The 15,664-nt window shown below is 41.0% G+C and overlaps 1 long non-coding RNA gene across 1 annotated transcript in view; it reads right to left on the bottom strand.

Annotated features, from left to right (window-relative positions):
- Positions 1-1,728: 1,728 nt before the first annotated feature.
- The window catches only part of LOC122455741, a 50,711-nt gene continuing 36,775 nt past the window's right edge, over positions 1,729-15,664 (bottom strand). Inside the window, exons 3-4 of the long non-coding RNA XR_006274192.1 lie at positions 3,875-3,935; positions 1,729-1,788 (exon numbers count right to left, since the gene is read on the bottom strand). This is a non-coding gene — a long non-coding RNA (uncharacterized LOC122455741). The remainder of the gene's footprint in view (positions 1,789-3,874; positions 3,936-15,664) is intronic.

The following is a 15,664-nucleotide window of genomic DNA, read 5'->3' as shown; positions in this document are numbered from 1 at the left end:
ACCAAAAAAACCCCAAAATTTTTCTTTTGAAACTTCTTAAAATTTTTTGAGGGTTCCCCCCAGATCAAAAAAACTCTTCATTTTGGATTTTCCTTCAGTTTTATTTTAAAAAAAGGTAAAAACACCACACACACTTGAAATGAAACTTTATTCAACCTGAAATTATTTCCTCCCTCCCCTACTTTTCAATTCCTCGAAAATTCTCAAAACATAGTTTTCAAGTTGACCCAAAATATTTATTTTTCAAAACTGCCAGCAAATTGAAAACTCCCTTTGTTTGCACAGCTTTAGGTACAGTTATGGCTAATGCTATCCACCAGGCTGGTGCAAGAATTTGTGGAGGACCCCCCCCCCACCAAACACACATGCTTGCTGTGGAGCAGCCTGCAGAACCAACTTAACTCTGAATTTGGTTGTGGGAGACAGAAACATGATGATTCAGCCCTGTCCTAGTGCTGAGCCTGGCACAGAGACTCAGGGTGGGGGATCTTGTACCTTCTAACTAGGGGACTACTGGAAGCTGGCTTAAGTTTTGCACTGATTGCCATGGTCCCTGTGGGCACGGACAGCCAGGGTACAGAATTACCTACTCACGTGTGCGTGCATGTACACATACGCCCCATCCCTCCTCCATCTCCAACTCTGCCCATGACACAGCAGTGGTAGGGTGGAAAAAAAGCCAGTTTATGCTGATTCTGAACCTGCTGAAGAGACCCTCCCATGTTAGATGCACTGCCCAGGGCCTGCTGGTGGGAGAATGACACCAGCCACTTCCCCAAGAAGAGTCTTGCCTTGTGAGACAATGTCCCTGGAGCACAGGCAGTAGAACAAGGCTATCTGTTTCTTGTGACAGGATAATACGTCTGTGGCCTAGGAGTCCATCCTCACAGCAGAGGGGCAGGAGAATCTCAGCTGCATAAAAAGTTAGTAAGAAGAGAGAGGTTTGGGAAGCCCTATCAAAAATACCAACCTCATCAACCTATTTGTTAACTTCTTACAACCATCTCTATGCCATCTTCCACTCTGCCCTTCATTCACAAAAATCCTGCCTGACATGATTGTGAAGGCTGATACTCTCTGTCCTCCTTCTGATCTCTCCTGCTAAGACATCATGACACAGAGAAATCAGCCAGGTTATGATGACTAAGTACAGAGGAAAGTGGGGGAAACTGGCATCTGCTTTATCCACTTATAGCAATGAATTAGAAAGCATTGCAAATCTATGTATGCAGATCATTCTACATATAGAATAAAAGTTCACGAACATTGCTCTTCAGGGGGTGTGCACATTGCATGTGAATGTAAGAGAGAAGGATAGCTCTACCCATATGAGGGAAGCTCCTTCCCCAGTGCCCACTGTTTTTGGCTGTAACATCTCATCCTCCACTCACCAGTGCTGGGGAGGGGTTTCCTCACTGTTGGAGAGACTTGTGGGTCTTCTCTTCTCCCCCTTCCCCAAAGAACTTAAGTGATTTTTTTCCCTTTGCTTGTTTTTGGTCTGGGGGGAGGAGTATGCATGAAAAGGAGCAGGCTGTCTGGCTCCTTTCTTCATGTCTGAAGATAGCACAGTAGAAAGACAGGACATGTGCAGTGATATCAGGTTGTGATCCATTTAAAATTCTTCCTTGACATTCATTCATCTGTGGAAGAATCCATTTCACATTAGAAAGTTAAATTATTAGGGCATCCTCCAGAACATAATTACTATTCAGTACATGGTGATCGGACCAGGCAGGAACCATAGACGCTAAAGGGAGGCGATAGCTGCAGAATATCTAATGTGTCAACCTGCGGCATAATAGGAAATAGCTGCTATTGCTGTGGAATCCAACAAACTTCAAGAATTTCCACATTCCAGCTATTGTACAGGTTCTTATGCTGTCTAAGCCCTCTGTGCAAACACAAGCAACAGTTTTCCCGAAACGGTTTTTTTTTTAAAGGAAATTGAAAACTGAGCAAACATTGCACAATGCCCATTCTGTTATGCACTTCCATGGCCCCTGCGCTCAACAGAAACTCTTTGGCCTTCTGTCCTAAGGGAGGAGCTCACCATAGCTGGGTCAAGAGCTGACTGGAAATCTACCAAAGCCCAAAGTTGGCCACCTTCTTCTTGTCATACATTTATAGCAAGAATTGGAATTTCCTTTGGTAGTCTGCCAGCTGGTTTTGCCTACTCTAAGGTAGTTGTCTTGACAGCCTGAAAAGACATAAAGAGATACATTCCCTATTCGAGGGAATATGTGCATGTTGGTCTAAATATATGTGGAGTGCATCCAGGTACTACTGTGGTAGAAGCTATATAAGGCTATATGTATAAATGGGTATATATATATTAACAAAATAACAAATTCACCAAATACTAAGCACTGGTTTGAAAATCTGTGCAATTATTTTAAACAAGAACGAACATTTACATTGTTTCCCCAATATACAGTACATAAATATCAGACATTTTTAAACCAAGATCTTTGTTTCAGTTAGAGACCTGATAAAAAATTGCTGCCATTATATATATAAAAATTCTGCTCTCAGTTACCCCAGGATAAGTCCAGAGTATCTCACCTGATAACATATAAGAGTAGATTTTTACTTTTAGTTTATATTATTCTGCAAATGGTGCTAAAAATGTTCATATAAATGCTAAATAATCCACAGAATGACCCTCTTCTTCTGAGAATTTGGCAAGCTACTCTTAGGTTGAAGAGGACATATTCTAATTTATTTATTTTTCAAAACTGTTTTATTCAGAAAAAAGACTTGCTTATAATATATAAAATATGATGTCAATATGTAATATATAAACATTATCTATTTGTTCCATGTTCTTGGTATTTTACAGTTGACAGTTAAGAAGTCTCCAGATAGTCTAGCTCAATCAGAAGTTATGGGCTTTGTGAAGGAATCATTGGTGAAATTCTATGGTTTGTGTTATAGAGGAGTCAGACCAGATGAGCAAAATGGCCCCTTCTGGCCTTAAAATCTAAGAACCTAGGATTCTCCTAGATGTACATGCACTGCGAGAGCTACATATGTAACACCTTTGCACATAGGCATTCTGGATATGAAAGATATATTTATCAAAGAATGTGGATCAAATTCAGCTTTGGTGGAGTTAAGAGTAACTTCTACTGATTTCATCAGGGAGCAGTCATTACTTCAGGGCTCAATTTGGGCCTGTGAACCTTCTTCATTCTGTATTAAAAATAAATGTAAGAATGATTTTTTAAAAAAAAATTTGTCTTTTTTCTCTTTGCTGCCTTCTGTTTGCCTGGAGTCTAGTCCAACAGTGTTGAAGAACCTGGATGGACTCTCATTCCCTTCACTGGCCATTGGATCAAACACTTGATGATACTGTGTTGTACTGAACATATACAACAACCACTTTAAACAGCAGTGCAAAACATTGTGGATGCAGGTGCAGTATGGTTGACAGAAAAGATGTGGGGGTGAAATGACATGTCATTTATAAGAATTAGTATGCTGGATATTTGGAAGCTAATATTTTAAATGGCTTTCCTTTGCAGTGCAATCTCTATTGACTTCAGTGAAGTTACGATTGGATCCCAGATCCTCAGCTGACAAAGTGTACTTCCATTGATTTCAAAACATTGTGTAAACTCATTACACAAACAAACACAACATGGATGAATGAGCTCATTACAAACGCTCAAATACATTGTAGAAAACCAACACAGTGGTGAACATTGTAACTTCTTTAATGGGAACCCTCTTAAAACTAGGGCCTGAATTACACAAAAACCAACACAACAGAGAAGACTGAAATATTACTCCCTCCCCAACACTTGATTAACCATTTTCTCACATACATAGGTGGATACGGTCTGTGCAAATGACAAGAGAAAACTTAACTTACAGAACATCTGCAGTCAATCAGGTGAAACAGCCTGCAAGTTCCAGCATTTTCTTTTTAACACCTTTCAAAGGAAAGCCATTCAAAATATTAGCTTCCAAATATCCAGCACGCTAATTCTTATAAATGACATGTCATTTCACCCCCCCCCCATCTTTTCTGTCAGCCAGTGTTTAGTCACATCATATGCTAAGATAAAAGGCAACATTACTGCCATGCAAATGAAATGAACTTTCACACTAGCCTCTATTTATTTCTGCTTAACTATATTACAATTATTATACCTATTGCACAATCACTCAACAGTGATTCAGATGCATTATTAATATGTAGAAGCACAGCCTTCTTTATGAGCTGTTAACATTCATTAGCACTTTAGACCCTGATGTAGAGCGAACCTTTCCTCTATTCACTGCCATTCACAGCTTGACACTAATAGCATTAAGGGATGTGGACAGATTATGCCATTAACAACATTGACGTAGAATTCTTATGGTGGGTTCGTTGGTGTTAGGATTTGACGTCAGCGCATGCATCATTAGTGGTCTTCCACAGTTGTCCCTGGAGACAGGGGAAGGCTGAAGAGGTAATTATTTAAATTCATTCTGAGGTACAGAGGTTTCAGAAAGTTTTTTTTTTGTCCTGTGCAATCATGTTGTCATGACAACCAAATATGGACCCTGGACATCAATCTCCTACTTCTAGAACAAAGAACTTAAGCAATGATATAGCTAATAGCTTGTGGTGGGGCTTTGCTGTGTTTGAAGAACAGAAATAAATCTTAGAGAAGGCAAAAGATGACAAACTTTTCTAAACCAGACTTAATATTTCATCTTAACCATTGAGTTATTATAAAGTCCAACTTGCCCCACATCATCTACAAAATATTGATAGAGTAATAACTTATATATATGATACCCATATAGGGCCTGATTATGGAACTTTTACAAACAGTTGAAGACTATTTGACGACTGAAGTGGGAATTAAGTGATGCATAGGTTGTCTTCTGGCCCTCCCTACAGAGGTGAGTTTCACTCAGTAGTGAGCACTTACTAATATGAGTAAATGCTGTTTATCAGTTGTAAAGGTTCCACTATGTTGCCTTGATACTCATGGCTGGACTATTCCTAACGAATGATTTGTATGATTGATTTAATTTCTTTATTTCTTTGTGAACTGTCTGCAAGCAGCCTTCATTTTTTACTTATGTTCAAAATTATTCAACACCTGTCTTTTATGCAAATATCTTTCATCTTATTGGTGACTCCCAAAATATTCCCCATGACTTTGCTTCAAATATTCACTATTCGGCTGGTGAGATTGATTTTTCTACATCGCGATATTGATTCTACTCCCTGATTTGATTCTTCTCAAAGCCCAAAAGATTTCAGAATTGCTAAGCAAACCCTTCTGTCATGACTACATATTTGAAGATGGGATATTAGATAGGTGGATCTGAATTACCCATGAAAGAATTTTCTGTAGTATCTGGCTAGTGAATCTTTCCCATATGCTCAGGGTTTAGCTGATCACCATATTTGGGGTTGGGAAGGAATTTTCCTCCAGGGCAGATTGGAAGAGACCATGGAGGTTTTTTGTCTTCCTCTGTAGCATGAGGCACGGGTCACTTGAGGGAGGATTCTCTGCTCCTTGAAGTCTTTAAACCATGATTTGAGGACTTCAATAGCTCAGACATAGGTGAGGTTTTTTGTAGGAGTGGGTGGGTGAGATTCTATGGCCTGCATTGTGCAGGTCAGACTAGATGATCAGAATGGTCCCTTCTGACCTTAGTATCTATGAATATTTGTTAAAAATCATATTAATTTAAATATTGCACTTTTCCTTTTTTTGAAAATTTTGTTCTACTGAATGTTTGTGACTAGTGAATAAAGGGGGACAGGAATACCCGCAAAGAAAGTTTGCACTTTGTATTCATACCCATGTTCGCTATTTGCTTGCAGTATTTGCCAAGCTTTACTCATAAAAAATAATTTTGAAATTATCGAAAGACACAGTCAGTTCTGAAATGTGTTAGTGGATAGTGGAAGTGGGTTGCAAAACATCCAGAGAAACAAACTGTTAGATGGTATCTCCATCCCCACTTAAATACCAAACATCAGAAACATACAAATGACTTTTAGGGCATTGTACTGTGAGTTAGAATGTGACTGAAAAGGATCCACAGTGCATTAGAGGATAGCATTGTGTCTGTAATTACACACTCATCCCCTATCAAATGTCTAGTGTTTAATGTTCATTTTTTAGGCTGTCAATTAAAGAGTGCTGTTGTGTGGTGATTGGCATGTAATAGCCTAATGTTTGGTTCCACAATTATCGTAATAACATTTTACAGTGCCTTAACTGTCAAAACAATGAGATTTTTCACATTTCAATACATTAACTAGACAAGTGATTGAAGATAATATATTGGCCACAGAATGACAATAATGGAAAGGATGTTTGGCTCTTGCTCTAGCCTCCTTGAGATCCTGTCCTTATTCCCCCCCGCCCACCACCATTTCCTTCCAATCCTGACCGTGCTTACTTCTTCCTATCTTATCCATACCATGACTGGCCCCTCCCAATCAACTCCGTGTACTCATGGCCTGAGACCTATATGCATTATTTGGCTGCAAAGGAACCCACACTCTCTACACACAGCTTCAGCCACTCAGAGCACCATCCCGGATCATCAGTCCCTGCTCATGGTTCCATCTCTCCTCACCATTAGTCTGTGACGGATAATGTATTCTGGTGTTCTGGCTCCACCTGCTGGAAGTCACCAGAGGTCACAAACCAGTGATTAAGGAGGTCAACAAAGGTAGGTAAATGTGGGAGGTCCAGTCAAAGCTGGGGAATTGGAAAATCTAGGATGGGCCATACTGCCATGCCTATCCCACTCCACACACAATTGCCATCATGCATCTCCCAGTCTTCTTCCAATCCTGTCTTATCCCTATCTCTACCATTCTCCACACACCACTTCAGGGGAACACTCTGTCTTCCCTGCCCTCACTCCGAGGCAGGTCCCAAAACCAACCCCTCCTTATAGCATCTGAGAACTTTTTCATCTGCATTAGGTGGGGGAGAGGCAGGATTTGCCCACTAGTAGGTGGTCTGGAAAAATCCCAGAATTCCTGAAGTGAAACAAACATAAAAAACTTAAACCTCAGGAATAATCTGCAGAGAGATTCCATTTAGCTTGTGGGCAACATTTGAAACCTTTTGTTTTACATGAAAATACGTAGTAGCTCTGCAGAAGTGTCCAGGGAACAGTCCAATGCAGATAGTCTGAAGAGGCTTTGCCTCTCAGTCCCCCTCACACAGGCACACAAATAATTCCTCTGTTTCACGTTGGAGGGAAGCCAGTGTGAGTAGATCTGCATCATTTTGGGGGCCCCATGGTCTATGGCTCTCCTCACAGGCTTTGGACTGAGATTTTCAGAGCTTCCCAGAGGCACTGAGGAATCCCATTCCCATTTTAAATAAAATTGGCTATCCAAATCCCATAAACTGTTTTGAAAAGCCCAGCCCTTGTCTGAACAGAAACTATCATTCACTGAAAAGATTCAATTATCTCTTTTATACAAGACATTTCCCCTTTCCTGGATTCTAGAAAACACCCCCCCACACACACACACATACACACACACATTAGCACCAAGGGAGGAGTCTATGCTAGCCTTGGCTCCTGAAAGGATTGATACCAGAGTAAGAGAACACACTGCTCAGTGTAAATAAAAAAGGCAGGATCTGGCCACAGTGATGACCCTGACCACCACCACCAACAACATGCTTAGAGAGTGTATGGCCATAGTGCCAAAAGTCCATGGCCAAACTGTAAGGCTTTATTCCAGACATCTAAGTAGCCCCAAGGTTATTACTGATCTGGTGCAGCCAGGTTACTTATGGGTGACTGTATAGCCACCACCAATCCATGACTGGGCTTGAGATCAGGAGGGGTCATTGCCTAATCTTCAGAACTCAGTGTGGGGAGGAACTTTGTCTTCAAGGTGGGCAACATGACCAAAAAGGGCCAGCTGGTGATGGCCAATAATGACTTCAATCACAGTGATATGTCCCTATTACTGATAAAGTCAAACTATCTTACACCCAGTAGTTGCCATTGGCAATACATATAAAATGCCTCCAGCCTCCTGATGTCTTGCTTAAGCAATGTCCCTGTTTTAAATCCTTATAAGAGGATCGGAAGCACATGGGTTTGATTAAATCCCTACTTTTGTATGTAGTTTCATACCCTTTTGGCTACGGCCCCTATGCAGGTCCTTCATGCCTGAGGCTGCTAAACATCTCCTTAGGTTGTCCAGCTGGTTGCACCTGTTCATTGACAATTTACTGCCTAAATAGATTAAATCATCCACTACTTCCACAGTGGGTCCAGAAGCACAGCTGTCTTGTAGCACAACTTTTGCACTGACACTCCAGATTTTTGCCCCTTAAACCTGAGCTTCTAGTACATCTTTGAGATTGTTTGCATCCTGACAAAAGTGCTAGACATCATCTGCATAATCCAGTCAATAAAAGAGCTTGAACAACAGTTATACTGATATTTGCAGAGAGATGTTCAAAGAGCCAACCCACTGCACAGCAGAACAGGACTGCAGACAGGACACATCCCTGCTTCACCCCAGATCACCCAGTCAGACTTCTGGGTCCCCCAATGCACCTGTGCCCTTGAGTAATTATGTAGATCTTGAATTAGCTTCAGGAGGAACCACCAATGCCTCATACGGACTTCTATAAGGCAGCATCATTAATAGAATCAAAGGCTGCCTTGATCTATGTATCCTGCTGTCAAAGGCTGGTTAAATTCATGATGGATCTCAGATAAAATATGGAGAATAAATATAGTGTCTATTGTATATCGCCCAGCATCAAAGCCATCTTGCTCACAAGCCAAGGCAGGAGCTGGGTAAGTAGGACATGTGTGAAGACTTTTCCAGCAACAGAGAGCACAGAATTATTGGCCTAGAGCTACCTGACTCAGGCCTAGGCCTTGTCCCTTACAAAGTGGGACAATGAACCCTTCCTTCCACTGTACTGGTACCTTCCCAGTAGTCCAAGCCTGGACAAAAAGTTGGCATGAGGCTTCACTTATCGGCTCTTCGGTGCACCTGAGAAGTTCAGACATTATTCTGTCAAGTCTGGAAGCAGTGAGAAGAACTATAAATACATTAAGTAAATATAACTGATGGAAAGGTGCCCCTACCAACACCTACTTCTCCATGCTTCCCTCTCCCCACATTTGGAAGTCAATTCTAGGACCATTTACTGAGGGGGAAATTTCACTGAGCTGTTCGTCACAAAACTCATTCCCTTCTCTGACATGCTTAATCTAATATGACTGGGGATGAATAATTTATGTTTATGTTTTAAAATGCAAGCATGTGGTAGTTACCAGTTTGTTTAAATCACACTACATCAGAGTGGCAGCTGCTGCTTATTCAGAGGGAATCCCCCATCATAATATTCGGAAAGTAGACAGACGGCCATCAGCTAAGACCTTTCTCTAACACTACTTGTATCCAAGTGAACGTTAGAACTCATGTTCAATAAATTTTGCTTAGGTAGGTGCTGCTGTGCTTTTCGGCTATATTGTTGCATTAGCCATTACCCTGCATTTGCAGAAGTGAGGAATCACACCATTCCAAGCTGACCATGCTGTAGGGAGAGTAATTTGCCACAGCCTTCTAAGGTATGGAGCATATACTTCCTGCACCACAGCCAGTAAACTCTGCCACCTGACACAGAGGGGCTCCTGAGTCAAAGCCCTGCCTTCTCCTTCCCCACATCCTGTCCAACCTACTTTTTAATAAGTTGCTTGCAGGATGGTAGCAGCCTCTATGTTTCCCAACCACAGTTACTGTGATTCTCGCTTTCTCCTTCTCTTCCATCTCTGCATCGCAGAACCTTGAATTAGCCTTTTATGCATACAGAATGAATACCACTCAACTCCCCCGGTATCACACATTTCTATAATTGGCCTCTAGTTTGTGCTGTTTTAGAAAAATCTGTCAGTCTCCATTACCTTTACACCTAAAAGAACAGAAATGTAGGTCTGCAAGGGACCTCAAGAGGTCATCTAGTCCATTCTCCTGCATTGAGGCAGGACCAAGTTAACTGAAACATCCCTGACAGGCATTTATCTAACCTGTTCTGAAAAACCTGCAGTGAGGTATGTGGGGTTGTTTTTATGATGGATAATTATCTGGGTAATTCTGTCATGTCAATTAATATCACAGTAGTGAATCAGCCAGATATAATGCTTCACAGAGACTTCAGAGACATGGATTGCTGAAAAATTCGTTAAAGAGCTCTTTAAGTGTCTCCATCTTTTCCTTGGCAAATACTGTGATTTTACCCTTCAAAACATTCATTCAAGTGGGTAGGGTGACCAGACAGAAAGTGTGAAAAATCAGGACAGAGGGTCCTATAGGCAACTATATAAGAAAAAGCCCCAAATATCGGGACTGTCCCTATAAAATCGGTACATCTGGTCAGCCTACAAGTGGGTGACAGTCACAAGTCTGTGGTAGACTGGACAGTCAAAATACCCAGCCTACTCACAACTCTCCAAATGCTCCTATATTTAGAGAGATCTGAGCTCTAATTGACACTTCAGCTGCTCTTCATTCACTTCTGGCCATGAAGGCTGTCATCATTACATTTCATAGTGTGACTGATTATTTTGGAATTAACTTTTAAGAACAATCATTGGGGGACAGCCATTATTCCAGCTCTCGAAGAAGCTTTACTACCAACTGTAGGCTTTAGTAGTTTGCATGGGTTTGGGGAGGTACATCAGTTTGATTGGAACATTCCACTGACTGTTAATGACATTCCGTAGACGATGTTTGTCCTGCCACTGATCATATCAATCATCTGTTCCAGCAGAGTGATAATGCAACATTCTCTGCTGCCACTCACCGACCCCAGCAATGTACATCTGACAGCTTCCCTTGGTTAGCCATACAGAGCAAGTCTTCCCTATTATGGCCTCACTTAAGTAAGGTACTAAAAGCACATGCCTAAAGGCATCCCATTGAATTTGCTGAATCAGGACCCATATGATTTCCATTGCTGGTGTAAAATTGAAAACATACTTTGTTTTTCCATTCTTCTGCCATCCTAAAAGAACTCTAAAATCAATTAAATGTTAATAAAATGGTGCACAGCTACCTAAAAATACTGTCTTGGCTCTTCAGTTCTGCTGCTACAACCCAGTGGATGTAAAATAAGTACTTTATCTCCATACCAAACTACATTCTCAAAAGGTTGTACGCTGTGTCTCTGAAACTAAAAAACAGCTCTGTGAGGGCAGTGTTAAAGCAGGTCACACTTCACAGCTTCACCTCATTTCAGCAGACCAGTTGGCCTGGTGAGCAGAAAGCAATGCCAGAAATAGTGTTTGAGAAAACCAGCCCCCGGTACAGGTTAAATTGCAAAGAAATTGATTGCACTTACATATGGTAGTTATCTATTTACTTTCCCTTTGGCTGTCTGTTTTACACTACCAATGCCATGGGGAACAGGGTCATTCAAGCTGTTAATAGTTATATGATCTCAGCTCAGCTTGGACTTTAGTTATTTCCTCAGCTTCTTTCTCTTTTCTTTTGTCATCCCATCTATACCATTAAAGTGAGTGATCTCAATCTGTTCTTCTGGTGCAATACCCACTGAGTGGGAAAGCTGCCACATAAATGCCTTTATAACAAGATTAGATCTCCATACAGCTGATGGTCTATACATTTTTGCATGGCGCAAACTTTATAATGAATTGACATAATTCATAGAACCAGGTACACTGTATTGAAAATATCTCCATGTTACAACATGAATGATAATATATTGTACAGCTAGCATCACATCCTGTCGTAATAAGATATTAGCATGAGTTTCTTTAGCATTGCCCCAGCTAAACTACTCCTTACCTATGGTCCAATCGTACAGTCTGTACTAAGACAAAACTTCTATTAGTGTAAGTGGGAGTTTTAGAGTAGCAGCCGTGTTAGTCTGTATTCACAAAAAGAAAAGGAGTACTTGTGGCACCTTAGAGACTAACAAATTTATTTGAGCATAAGCTTTCGTGAGCTACAGCTCACTTCATCTGAAAGCTTATGCTCAAATAAATTTGTTAGTCTCTAAGGTGCCACAAGTACTCCTTTTCTTAGTGGGAGTTTTGCCTCTGTAAGGGCTACCAGATTTGGCCTTTAATTATCCACAGCTTGTTGAAATTCCTTAAAAAACAAACAAACAAACAAACAAAAACCCACATAGTGAAACTATTAGCAATACTGAAAAGTATATAGCTATAGCTGATCCACATTCTGACACCAGTGTCCCATTTTAACACCTGCATTATTCCTCTGCCCAGCAGCAGCAAATGTCTGGGGCTTTCCCAGTGGAGCTTCCCAGTGGAGAAGTCATCAGTGATGTGGAATCTGAGTATATACTAAGTGTAATTTGTTTTATTTATACATACACACCAGTCCTAAAACAGAGGTCAAACCACATGCAGGCAACATCTTCTATAAGGAATTTCAGTCTAATTCCAATGCCAGGGGTAACTCTGCTTCAAGAATTGACTCTAATCAGAGCCCAATGCAAACAGCAAACTCCCCAGCTGCTTTCATAGCTCCCTCTGTATAGAATCATAGACCTGGAAGGGACCTTGAGAGGTCATCTAGTCCAGTCCCCTGCACTCATGGCAGGACTAGGTATTATCTAGACCAGTATTTCCCAAACTTGGGATGCCACTTGTTCAGGGAAAGCCCCTGGCAGGCCGGACCGGTTTGTTTACCGGCCGTGTCCACAGGTTCGGCTGATCGCAGCTCCCACTGGCCGCGGTTTGCCGCTGCAGGCCAATGGGGGCTGCGGGAAGCGGCACGGGCCGAGGGATGTACCAGCTGACGCTTCCCACAGCCCCCATTGGCCTGGAGCAGTGAATCGCGGCAAGTGGGAGCCGGGATCCGCTGAAACTCCAGACGCGGCTGGTAAACAAACCGACCCGGCCCGCCAGGGGCTTTCCCTGAACAAGCGGCATCCCAAGTTTGGGAAACACTGATCTAGACCATCACTGGCACCACTTTGTCTAACCTGCTCTTAAAAATCTCCAATGATGGAAATTCCACAACCTCCCCTAGGCAATCTACTCCAGTGGTTAACCACCCTGATAGATAGGAATTTTTTCCTAATGTCCAACCTAAACCTCCCTTGCTGCAATTTAAGCCCATTGCTTCTCGTCCTATCCTCAGAGGTTAAGAAAAAACATTTTCTCCCTCCTTCTTGTAACCTTTTACATACCTGAAAACTGTTATCATGTCCCCCCTCAGTCTTCTCTTTTCCAGACTATACAAACCCAATATTTTTCAATCTTCCCTCAGAGGTCATGTTTTCTAGACCTTTAATCATTTTTGTTGCTCTTCTCTGGATTCTCTCCAATTTGTCCACATCCTTCCTGAAATGTGGCGCCCAGAACTGGACACAATACTCCAGTTGAGGCCTAATCAGCGCAGAGTAGAGCAGAACTTCTCATTTCTTGCTTACAACACTCCTGCTAATACATCCCAGAATGATGTTTGCTTTTTTTGCAACAGTGTTACACTTACACTGTTGACCCATATTTAGCTTATGGTCCACTATGACTCCCTTTCCACAGTACTCCTTCCTAGGCAGTCATTTTCCATTTTGTATGTGTGCAACTGATCCTTCCTAAATGGAGTACTTTGCATTTGTCCTGATTGAATTTCATCCTATTTGCTTCAGACCATTTCTCCAGTTTGTCCAGATCATTTTGAACTTTAATCCTGTCCTCCAAAGCACTTGCAACCTCTCCCAGCTTTGTATCATCCACAAACTTTATAAGTATACTCTCTACGCCAATATCTAAATCATTGATGAAGATATTGAACAGAACCAGACCCAGAACTGATCCCTGAGGGACCCCACTTGTTATGTGCTTCCAGCATGACTGTGAACCACTGGGAACGGTTTTCCAACCAGTTTTGCACCCACCTTATAGTAGCTCCATCTAGATTGCATTTCTCTAGCTTTTTTATGAGAAGGTCATGCGAGACACTATCAAAAGCTTTACTAAAGTCAAGATATACCACGTCTATCGCTTCCCCACTATCCACAAGGCTTGTTACCCTGTCAAAGAAAGCTATCAGGTAGAACCTTGCATAATAAAAAACAACAACACAGCAATGTTTTCCAAAGACAGCTCACTGGTTCGCATAAACACAAAAAGAACTTGTAATATTATGTGCAACAGCACCACTTGGATTGCCTGCCATAACACTATAAAGAGAAAACACAAACACCAGCAATATTAAAACTTCAGTGATCAGCCTCAAAGATTCATGGCTTAGGGTTTAAAAAAAATCCAGTTCAAAGAGTGGAAAAGGTTGAAACAAATGCAGAACAGAAGAGGGTTGGCGCTACAGTATTTATGCTTCTGCACCATTGATGGATTAATGCTATCAAACTGAGACTGAACCTACTCATGATCTTTGAAACTGGATAGCAAATCTTGCACTGCAGTTTTCTAAATACCTGGTAACATTAGCTCTAAAAGTCCATTAAAATGAGACCAATTCGGAATTGGCAATGAAGTGAGAAAATACTCAAGTTTAAAGAATTCCAAACTATATTGCCAATTTTCTGTACTCATCTTTCCTGGTGTCACAATAATTCCATCTTCAAATACTCTTGGCTGTATATGATGAGATGGTATATGAAAAGTGAAAGGATAACTATATCAAAGCCCCAGTTGCAGCAAAACAGGGGAAGATGGGAATTGGGACGGTCTATTTATTAGACAAGAACCACCCTACTGCTTGTATCCATTCCCTGGCTTTCTAATAAGGTCTCCTAAGCAATGCTTATCACTTTGGGTTAACCACTACCAATGTCATTTCTGGATCAGTTTGCAGAATGCAGCTTTATAGCAGCATAGCCAGAGAGCAATTTCACTCTTCAGAGACGAGCATTAACTACAATGTATCCAAGAAGGGAAGTCTAAAAGATCACTTCTGAACCAATGTCTTTTGCATGGCAGTCCCTGGGATGCTGCACTCCGATAAGCTGCTTTAAAGATTTTTTTTTCTTTTAAACGTTATTTGTATTGTTTTGATATAAAATATAAACATAACAAAACAAAACGTATATTAATACATGCACAAGATGGAAATAGCATATAAATAACTGTCTAAATGGTGAGTAATAACCCTGAGGTATACACAGGTGAAATGGGCCTGCTTTGTTTTTCAGACATGGACTGATGTTTCTGTTATGACTTCTACTGAATTTGCATCTTAATGATTTTATAATGATAAATGGTTGCTGCACAGTTGTGGATTATTGGAATTTATGTTTTGAAATCATGACTGCAAATTCTTCAGTGCTCTGACACTACTCCTTCAGTACTTTCAATCTATTAGAGTAGATCACAGTCCAGAAGTATTGAAAATATCCTCCTCTCTTCCAAGGCCCTAAATCTCTATAGGCTGCCATTTTCAAAGCAGTCTATAGGATTTAGGTGCTGTATCCCATTGACTTTCAAGCCTTTACGCTGCTTTGAAAACCCCAGCAGTAGCCTTCCAAAGCACCATTATAATTCTATATAATATCCAGTATCCGGATGTGGCTATAACAAGAGGAAAAATATATCAAAGGGGCATTTTAGGGATATCAGTTTTGAATGTATTAATGAAGGTAAAGAACCTGTTAGATTTCATACTACCATACAGCAGATGTTAATAATGAATTAT

The sequence above is a fragment of the Dermochelys coriacea genome, chromosome 9, assembly GCF_009764565.3.
Source record: "Dermochelys coriacea isolate rDerCor1 chromosome 9, rDerCor1.pri.v4, whole genome shotgun sequence".
In the NCBI taxonomy this organism is placed as follows: Eukaryota; Metazoa; Chordata; order Testudines; family Dermochelyidae; genus Dermochelys; species Dermochelys coriacea.
This window is presented reverse-complemented; position numbering and strand designations above follow the sequence as displayed.